At 33.5% G+C, this 10,940-nt stretch overlaps 1 pseudogene; it reads left to right on the forward strand.

Moving 5' to 3' along the window:
* Positions 1 to 7,520: 7,520 nt before the first annotated feature.
* LOC149235943 (uncharacterized) lies at positions 7,521 to 8,043 on the forward strand (annotated as a pseudogene).
* The last annotated feature ends 2,897 nt before the right edge of the window (positions 8,044 to 10,940 follow it).

Here is a 10,940-nt window from a genome sequence, read left to right on the forward strand (position 1 = left end):
TACAAGAAATTTCAACCTAAAAGTGCCCATGAAATTTTCATGTAATTTCCATGTCAACCAATCAAGGTCATTTAAATTCAAAAAGAGGTACATGTAAATATTTCAGAGGGAAAAGAAGAAAACTTTTTTTTTAATTGTATTTTTGGCTTATCTCCTTGTAAGTTTACTCAAATTTCAAGTGTAGACACTCGTTGGATGTGGAATTAAATTCCACATCCAACGAGTACCCATTATACATATTTCTAAGAAGAGCCACATTGATAAAAATTAAAGATACATTAAAAAATCATGTTCATCGTGCTTTTTTAATGTATGTTCAATTTTTTTCAATGTGGGTTTTCTCAAAAGTATGCATAATGGATACTCGTTGGGTGTGGAATTTAATTCCGCATTCAACAATTATCTACATTTGAAATTTGATTAAACATATGAGGAGATAAACCAAAAATACAATTAAAAAAATAGTTTTTTATTTTACCTCCAAAATTCATCTCTTATTTTATTATTTTAACTATTATTTTATTATTTTTCCTTAGGAGGTCACTTTTAGGCTAAAATTTCCTCAAATGAATGCATTTAGCCTTTACTTCACTAGCATTCTCCCTGTGACCAATATGCAGTAGCAGTCAAATTAATAAATTAGCATCTTTGACTTTGCAATAACAGTGATTATGGAATGTATGTATCAAAACTAAATCTCAACAAAGTAGCCTATGTAATGTAGTGCATTGTCAATTGAATTAAAAAGTACTTTCAAATCCCTATTAAAGAGGACTTCAATGATCTACAAATCAAATTCAATCTTAAAATGGTGTGTGGCTACAAATGCAAATATTTCTAAAGAACAAACTTAAGCAAACATAACTGACAATAAAGAAACTAGTTGCAAGTGGTGGAGAAATATATTTGGAAAGAAGATTGTTCAAGCAAAACGGGAAGCAATCAAGAGAGAGACATAGGCTTCCTCTTATATCTTAAAGAACTCCTCCATCAAGTGCCAAAATTTCATTGGAATGTTTAGTGACTAGTCATGTATGAACATTTAAAGAGATCACATTTGAGCACGAGATGCAAGTCATGGCTCAAAATGGACCAGGTTTGCTTAGACATTGATCCAAAGTTGCCTCAGTTGTTTGTAAGTTGTCAATATGCCAATGTACCTCGACCTATCAGTGAGGTCAACACAAAGTTGCCTTAGTTATTTGTAAGTTGTCAATATGCCAATGTACCTCACCCTATTGGTGAGGTCAACATTGTATTAAGCCACCCACAAGGGTTCCATTCTCACCATTGTCTGCCCCACGCAAATAGCATGTTTCAAAAATGGGATGAGACTAGCTGCAAGTACTGAGAGATTTTGACAGAATTCTAGTTTAGCCAAATTAAAAAGTAAACAATAGTTTTGCAACACATAGATATTTCAGAGATCTGAAAATCATATTCGATTTTAAAGTTGTGGGTTTACATATGCAAATACAAATCAAAGCAAATGTAATTGCTAATAAATAAAAAAATAGTTGCAAGTGTTTAAAAAATGTGTTTGGGAAACAATTGTTCCAGCCAAATAGGAAGCATCCAAGAGACAGACAAATGTTTCCTCTTGTCTCTTGAAGCAATCCATCAAGTCCCAGGTCAGAAATCTATGTCATGTAATAAGAGATCACATACAACCTGAAATACGAGTGGTAGTTCAAAATGGGCCAAGCGCTGGAACATTGATCCCAGGTTGCATTAGTTGATTTTCGTCTGAGTTAAACATTCCCATGGATGCTTAACAAAACATTAATCCATTCCCAAGGATTCCATTCTCAATGTAGTCTGCCTACTCGAGTCGCATGTCTCAAAAAAAAACAGATGAGACAGGGTGCCAGACTTGATGGGACACTGATCAAAGTTGCGTTAACTGTTAGTAATTTCTATATGCCAATGGACCATGGTTCATTTGTGAGGCCCTTAGTTCATTTGAGAAGTCGACATAGTATTAAGCCACCAACCGGGTTTCCATTCTCGCACCTGGTCAACCCCACCCAAATTATATGTCCTGAAAATAAAAGGGATGAGACCAGGTGCAAGTACTAGGAGATTTTAGTGAAATAGTTAACCCTCAGACCTGGGTTTGAAGCCTAAGGAATTCCTTTTAGCTAACCCTTCAATCTCGTTTATGATAAAAAATAGCAAATTTTATGTAAAATACATGATTTCTCAATTTAAAGGGTCTTTATTTGAAGGTTGTGGTTAACTCTTTGACCACAACTTTCAAATGTTATGAAATGCAATGTCATCGAAATTTAACTAATGCGAGGTTTTACTTGAGATGAAATTAAACAAATATCCCATTCTAAACAATTTATGTATGTATTTGAGCAGTAAATATTTGTGGGCACCCATAGCAGGCACTGACCCTCGACTTTCCACAAACCCTGGCACCTGATTGGAATAGTTTTTTGCAGAGACTCGAACTGTTGCCATATCAACCATTTCATATTCATATGCATACGCCCTAAGCCCTCGAAGTAAAATAAAAGAAATACGAAAACCCAGAAAGAGAAATACAACAACCAAGAAAAAATTGTACAAGAATTTCTACCAGAATCCCAGAAAGGGAGGTTATTAAATGTAACTGTATAAAATAAAATTTCAAAAAAAAATAGTTCAATGACCCGCAAACACACAGAGGAGAAACTGCCAGCTGCATATATAAGCAAAGTGTGCTTTGAAAACAAGGACATGATGCACAGTGTCCTAAAAAATAGGAGTGTGTACCTCTTCCATGAGGTTGTGAGGTTGATAAGGTGAGTTCACTTGTATAGAAAACGTTGAAGGGATAGATGCACATGGCTGATGGTACTAATGATGAAGCCCCATTCCTGCCATGGCATGATGGATTTGTAGAGAACAAAACCGTCGTCTTCAGCACACACAAGCAGATGAAGAGAAGAATATGAAAATGGGAAGTCTCTTTAGTAATGTCTAGAGTACCCTAGTAGAGTCGAATAACTTTTGCATACTTATCTCGCCAGAGCTCCACAAAGAGTGACGCCATTCACTGTTATCGAAACGTTAGCCGGATGTATGTTAGCTGAATGTGTCCCTATGTGATGTGAAGGTTCAAGTTGTTGGGCGTTGTGAAGGTTCAAGTTGAAGACAAGAAGTTTTGAACATCAGCGAAGAGAAAATAGGAAACAAAAAGAGGAAGAAGGGGAGGTGAATAATTGTGAGAGGGAGAGGAATGAGAAGGAGGAAGAAGGGGAGGTGAACAATTGCGAGCAAAAGAGGAACGGAAAAGACAAAGAAGGGAAGGTGGAGTACATTTGCATGCAAATCGCTCGGTGACTTTAGTATGTGTCAAATGTTGATTAGTGTGGATGAAGAAAATAAAGCTTTGTGATTGGATGGGGTGAACAATGTCTCCTCACCCCAAGCTGGCAATGAAAATTCCTATCGGCATAATTAGTTGTAAGAGAACCTTTATCATCTTTTGTTATACTATATAAAGAATAGTCTCCTTTATTACAATATAGTGGATCAATACCATGTCTTGCTAATACAATATGCCCAAAAAATGATGTAAATAGACTTTGTTACAATTCTATGGGCCAATACTTTGGCTTACTAATATCACATGCCCAAAAAAACTATTACTCATACATGGTCTATGAAGTTGTTTTTAAATTAATCAATTTAATGAAAATAGAATAACTCACAAAATTACTTTTAAAATAAATCTTAATCTTTGATCTATTTTAGAATATTTTGTGGCGATTACAACTAGAATTAAAATTCTAAAACTAGATATATATATATATATATATATATAATTCTCTGGAAGTAAGATTTCACACCATACCAAATTCAAGTAAAAAAATAAATGATTAGTTAAACAATACAATTTGGAACTTGATAATAACAATTTCATTTGCTTAGCACATGGAGCTTTGGATTGACAGTGAATGGGTGCGCTGTTAAGGCACTCATTGCAATAGGTCATTGGTTCAAATCCCGTATGGGTGCTTACTTACCAAAAATAAACAATTTCATTTGCATATTTTATGGACTTTAAATCACTATCATTCACCTAATAATTATTGATAAACACTCATATCAATGGAAAATAAATTTTCACCTTATTAAACTAGTAGATCCATCTTAAGCACGTATCTACCATGAGCCAAAAGGGATCAAATTTCAAATTTCTTCAGGGGCAAACTTATTTCATATTGAAACGTGTCTTATTAAACTAGTAGATCCATCTTAAGCACTTATCTACCATAAGCCAAAAGGGATCAAATTTCAAATTTCTTCAGGGGCAAACTTATTTCATATTGAAACGTGTATTTTTTCATAGTTTAAAGTGTACTCTTAAATGTTATATAATTTTTAAGTATTTTTTCATAGTTTAAAGTGTACTCTTAAATGTTATATAATTTTTAAGTATACATTAATATTAATTCATATTAAAACATTTTATTCATACTCTATATAGAATATTTTATTATATACAACATTATAATATTTTCTTTTAACATTTTTTTCTATATATAAATATATATGAAGTTGATATTCACATAAATCTTAAAATAATTTATAATTTTAAAAAAATACAAGATTTCAAAGTCTTATTTATATATTTTTTATTACTTCTAATATATCCACTAATATTATATTATTAATTCGATGTAACAAAAAAACCAACCTTCCATTAAAATGGAATTACTGATATAATATTACCTTCCATTACCACTAATTACAGAGAAGGTGTTCTCTTTTGAAAGAGCTTCACCACCGATTTTTGTCTACCTTTTTATTTTCCACCGTCGATTGGAAGAACAACTGTCATGGTTTTCTACGGTTGATTTGACTCCATTTTAGAAAATGGATGAGCAAAGCCGACTATTATGCGATTGATGCCACGTCGAGCCTTTTCCAGCACGAAAACTGGCCTCGTCTGCACAATTAACATGCCCAATGGCACTGTCCCCATCTTCATGAATCAAATACAGCTCAGAATACTTCTTCAGAGAATTCCGGTTTTTCCTCACAGTCGAAGCCTTACGGATCTCCTTGTCCACAAACTTGATCTCATTCTTGCACTTTTTCGCGGCCTTTCCCTGAGGCAGAGAGAGATTTGAGGTAATTCATGAAAATCCCTCGCAATCGACGGCCAATTTCAATAATGAGGGGCGGCTCTGCGAAAATTAGTTCGGGAGTCCAGTCGTGGGTACTTAATAAACGCTGCTCCCATAGGAAAACCACACCTTTGACTGTCAATTCCCAGCGTTTAAAAACAATTTTGCAACAACGTGCCCGTTACTGTAGATACTTGATAATATTCAACATCCGGGCACGCTTCTATTATGCATTTCGGGTCGCACTTTCTTCCGTTATCAAAAGAATTACAAATCCAGCTTCGATTGAAAAGTTATGACAATTTTTTGCATGAAATATTTGCGTGCTGTGAATCCATAATTATCGTCTGGCAAACACAAATACAGACAGAGGTCGTTGCTCTCCTTGTTAATGTCACAGTGACTGTTGGGATTGTTGGGATTTGCAAACCTCAGTTTGAGTATTCCTGCTGACTATGCATCATTATCTTGGCCGGGCGAGTAAACATTTATAAAAATAATTCCAAAGTAGTGTTGCAGAATACTTTTAAAAAGATCGCAAGTTAAATCTTAAATGGTAATAGCGGTTGTATATGAAAATCCTTTGGTAGGTGTCACCTAATAATATGGTAAATGGAGTTTTTGACAAAAATAGTTTTGGTAATTAGTCTGTATCGTTTTGGTAACTAGCTTGGATTATATATTTTGTTTCTAATTGGTAAAAATCTAAGAGTTAAATATCCAAATCATTATTTTGGATTGGTATTATAAATAGGTCATATATTTGAGTATTTTAATATTAGCATTATTTTGGATTGGTATTATAAATAGATCATATATTTAAGTCTTTTAATATTGTTGTTTTGGTGATATTAAGTTTTGATAAAAAAATTATTAAATATTATTTTAAAAAAATAAAATTCACTTTATATTTTATTTCCTTTATATATTTTTTAATAGATAAAAGAATTTTTTATGTTATAAAATACTTTTAAAAAATTGCAGGTCAAATCATCTTCGGTAATATGGTTATGGATGAAAATCCTCGGGCGGGTCTATCGTAATGATATGATACAACGAGTTCGTAATAATATGATACAACTAATTTTTTGTTTGGTTTTGGTAACTGGTCAACATCATATATTTTGTATTTTGTTTGTGTTAATAAAAATCTAAGAATTAAACATTGAAATCATTATTTTGTATTATACTAAAAATAAGTTTTAAAATTTTTACATATATTTTAATATTATAATTTTTAAGATTTATTTTTATAATTAATTTATATATATGTATGTAATTTATTATTATTATTATATTATATATATATTCACTTCATTTTTAAATGAGTTTATCTAATTAATTTTTTTATTTGATTAAATAAATTTTTATTTAATTTTTATAATATAAATTTTATTATTATTATGATTTTTTTAAATGTTTATAGAGAATGAATTATTTTTTATAAATTTAGATTTTTTTGATAATATTATGCATTTTTATAGTTAGTATTTTTAAAATGAATAATATTTACTTTGGATTCTACATAAGATAAATATGAATCTTTAAAATTTTATGTGTATATTATCAAAGGTAATAAATTTACATTTATGTTGTCCTTTAAATCATGAAGGTGTGTGAACTTTGCTTCAAAATGTTTTCATGTTCTTCTGTATTAAAATTATTATTTTTTTCCTTTTGTGTGTAATCTCAGTAGTTTTGAGAATCTTGTTAGGTTTTAGACTATAATTATATGAGAGGTGTTTGATTACTCGAGTTTGTATTCTTCTGTTCAATAAAAGGAGGGATACAAAACTAAGAGTATGGCATAACCAACAAAGAAAAACTACCTTTTACAAGTTCAATCTATTTATCTTTTACAATATGTGGATGTGTCCAAATGCCAAATGTTGATTTCCAGCTATGAAGATAGAACATTAGTTTTTGGCTTCAATGTGTAGAGACAATGCCTCATATGTTAGCATTTCTAGCTTTTTAGGGGCTGGAATTTCCTTGTAGTCATGACTTTAGAGTGTTGTAACTCTCATTGTGCCATTATGTATATCTTTTTCAAGTAATATATGTTGTATTTCCCTCACTGAAAAATAAAAGAAAAATGGAATCCATTATAACATCTTATTTTGTAGGTGACAAAAGGATAAAACTTGTGCCACATACTTAAAATTTCGTTATGAGCGTGCATTTAATAGTAAGTTATATTTTTGACAAAATATTCTTCTCAAATCTGCTATTCCTTAGGTGTATCTTTGCACTTTTAAAAACAATTACTAATAATATAATATTAGTAATAAAAGCGCCTTTTATCATCTTCGGTTACACTATATAATCCTTCCTCTCCAAGGTTTTCGATATCTTCAATTGTCTCGTCTAATTTTGTAGAGAAAATTCAGCACCATGGAGCATGCCGTGATAAAGGTCTGGAATTCTGTGTGTGTTATGCTCCTTAAAAATTGATTTTCCCGGTCATTGATTCCTTTTTCAGGACTGAATGGATCTCTTTACTTTTATTTTATTTGCATTGTATCATAATCATACTTTTTGTTGTAACATCTAATATCATGTGTATGTGTCAGTTCGGAGACCCCAATGGCTTCGCTCGGCGTTGAGTGGTTCGCAAGAAATCCAAAGACCCTCCCGCTATCTCATTTTCAGATGTGGCACAATTTGTTCGCAGGGTGTTTGATTTGGAAGAATCAACTGAGATACGCATCAAATACAAGAAAGATGGAGACGAAAACAGGTGGTAGAGGAAGATATGGGGTGGGAGGAAATGTGCTACAGTATATCCAATCTGGAAGTGCTGCCGGTGGATGTGCAAATTAAATTACCTGTCGCTCCTGATACCAAAAAAGTGATGTGGAAACAGATCAGCATCGCTACGGCTATTTGGATTTACCCCAACAATATAATCTTCTGAACAATCTTTGGACAAGACAACAGCAACCGAGTCCCCAATCCAATCATAAAATATGTTCACTCCCACAGCTTATTTTATATATTTTAGGAAAAATTTTGATTTTGTGTTGAGTGTTCAGAACCTAACTTAATTCACATTTCGCATTGTACACTCATTCACATTTCACATCGTACACTTTGCAGTTGTGATTCATTTCATTTAGCAGATATGACTCATTTGAATTGGTGCCGTGAGACCAGAGGGCATTCATGGATAAGTATATACTTGACTATAAGTGCTGTCATTTAGTTCTAACTGAGAAGGCTGGGAGTAAGTATACCTGATTATAAGTCCTGTCATTTAATTCTAACCGAGAAGGCGAGCCAACGTTCTACGCCTGCTGCAATATTGTTCTCCTCTGCTGGGAATTTTCCGTGCAAACCTCTGTATCAACTGGCTTACATTGAAGGTAGCGGCAGGTATATTTGTAGCGATTTCTGAAGCCAGTGAAATAATGGGGCTCGTCCTTCGCAACTGTGATTCATTTCATTTCATAGGTATGACTTATTTGAATGGGTGCCGAGAGACCAAAGGGCATTCATGGAGTAAGTAGTGCTCTCATTTAATTCTAACAGAGATGTCGGGCCAAAATTCTCGTACCTGTACGCCTACTGGGATATTGTTCTTTTCTGCTAGGATATTATTCTCTTCTGCTGGGAATTCTCAGTGCAAACTTCTGTGTCAATTGTCTTACATTGAGGGCTTACATTGAAAGTAGAGGCAAATGTATTTGCAGCGGTTTCTGAAGCCAATGAAACAATTCCATCCCTTGTCCAGCCAGAACATCCCAGCCCAGAGTAAGTTTATATGACGATGCCTGCAATCAATTATAAAGAATTATTGGATGTTCAAATTGTTTTGGGAACAACAGTTATTAAATCTGTTTCAGAGTTCAATTAGAATACAGTTTCTGGTTCGAAACTTTAAAAGATTGTATAGGCTTCTGTAATAAATTTGTAACCTTTTATAATTTATGACATATCAACTATTCAAACTCACCCGGGTATTAGCTTCCTTGTTACTTCTCATTGTTGCTCAAGCACGAGCAGGGAGTGGGAATGGAGGATGACTGAGACGATATTCGACCAAACCCTTAATTTGATACCCTACAACACAGCACAACGCTAAGTATGTACTTGACTGTTGTTACATAAACTTTTTGAACTTTATTTCACCCATTCAACCAAGCATTTCACCCAAGCTAAGATATTGGAATCCTTCTTCCTTGCAAGAGAAGGATAAACATGAATCCGACTCATTATGGGCTTTTCCCTCTCTCAAACATGAATCTTGGTAGATAGGTGTTTGATTTGCCTTAGGTTCAATCCTTGGACAAAGAAGGTGCCATTTGCGCTAATATTGTGGACACACATAGAGAAACACACCAGGACAACAAATATGTAGGGCATATGTAAAGTAATTAATTAATTATAAATAAATTTGTGGGTCAGTCTCCTGATCACTTGTCTACACCGCTACAAGATTTATCGTGCATTTTTAGCCAGCGCGTTTTTACTGATGTGGTTCTCTACTTGTTGCCTCTGTTTCATTCTTTTACTTTCAACAACATATTCCTCTGTTGTCTCAGAAGTGGGGCTGCCATTCAACATTGGCATTATGTTTGCCCATTTTCAGAAGCATAGTATCAGTGTGCTTCACATTCAGTGAAAAACGGGAATATCATTTAGTCAGTCAGTTTGGTTCATACTATTTTGGTTCAATAAGGCAAATGTGACCCTGTTTTGTCCAATGGAAAAGTGCATATTGGGAAGCCCTTCCTATTAAAATGATTGGTACTGTGCCAAAGGAGCCTCGGTTCACTGGTAAGATCAAAAGAGGATTTATCTGCACTGGTTGTTTACTGTCCCCACCCAAATGGTACGTCTCAAAAGAAAACAAGGCCAGGAAAACATCCAGGGGATGTTCAAGGAGTAGTTAACCCTTGGACATGTACCGGAGACTAAACGATTTTGCTTACTTGCAGAGTATGGCTACACAATGAACAGTACAGAGAAGAGTGATGTATACAACTATCTAATTGTTCCCACCAATTAGAATTTAGAATTTACACGACTGAATACAAGCAAATCAAGAACATTTAAGCTCTATATCATTCGATTATCATTATAGGGGTATTTTCTATTTAGTTACCATATTTTTCGCTATTTGTTTATTTGTGAAAATCAATGTAATGGGCCTCATAGGAATTCTGGACTGTGCCTGGGTTCCTTATGATTGTAATTTAATTCTGCTTGAACGAGACTCCCACTCCCGTTCTCTGCTCCCAACAATCTTGAACTTACTAAGCAGATTGACAATTTTTTTTTCTCTGCTCCCAACAATCTTGAACTTACTAAGCAAATTGACAATTTTTTTTGGCATTGCATAGACTTTAGATTTACATGCCCAAATTTCATACCTTCCCTTCCTTATTGTAGATATGCATTTTTGGGTATCTAATGCACTTTTTCAATTCAAATACAGATGTCACATATTGCAAAATTTCTCTTCTTTTTTTCATGAGTTGTTTCTGCTTAAATTGCTCTTTGGCACCCTTTTTCTTTTTCTTTTTCTTTTGTGCCCAAGGGTTAATTTTTTTACACCTTTTTCTTTTTCTCTTATGCCCAAGGCTTAAATTTTTTACATTTTTTTTTATGCCCAAGGGTTAATTTTTTTTTACACTTTCAGCTATTTGGAAATTGCAAGGAACATTTTATTTTCAAATGCTGAAATCTAAGACTGTTGAATTCACTATTTGGCAAAGTCAATGAATTCTAAACATTGTAGTTGAAAGTCAAATTGTCATCCCTTGTTTGCAACCTATATGTCCTGCTGGCGTAGTATAAATCACAAAGTGA

Source organism: Pinus tabuliformis, chromosome 8 (genome assembly GCF_031772625.1).
Source record: "Pinus tabuliformis cultivar Carrire ecotype Pingquan chromosome 8, CPIR1, whole genome shotgun sequence".
Classification (NCBI taxonomy): Eukaryota; Viridiplantae; Streptophyta; class Pinopsida; order Pinales; family Pinaceae; genus Pinus; species Pinus tabuliformis.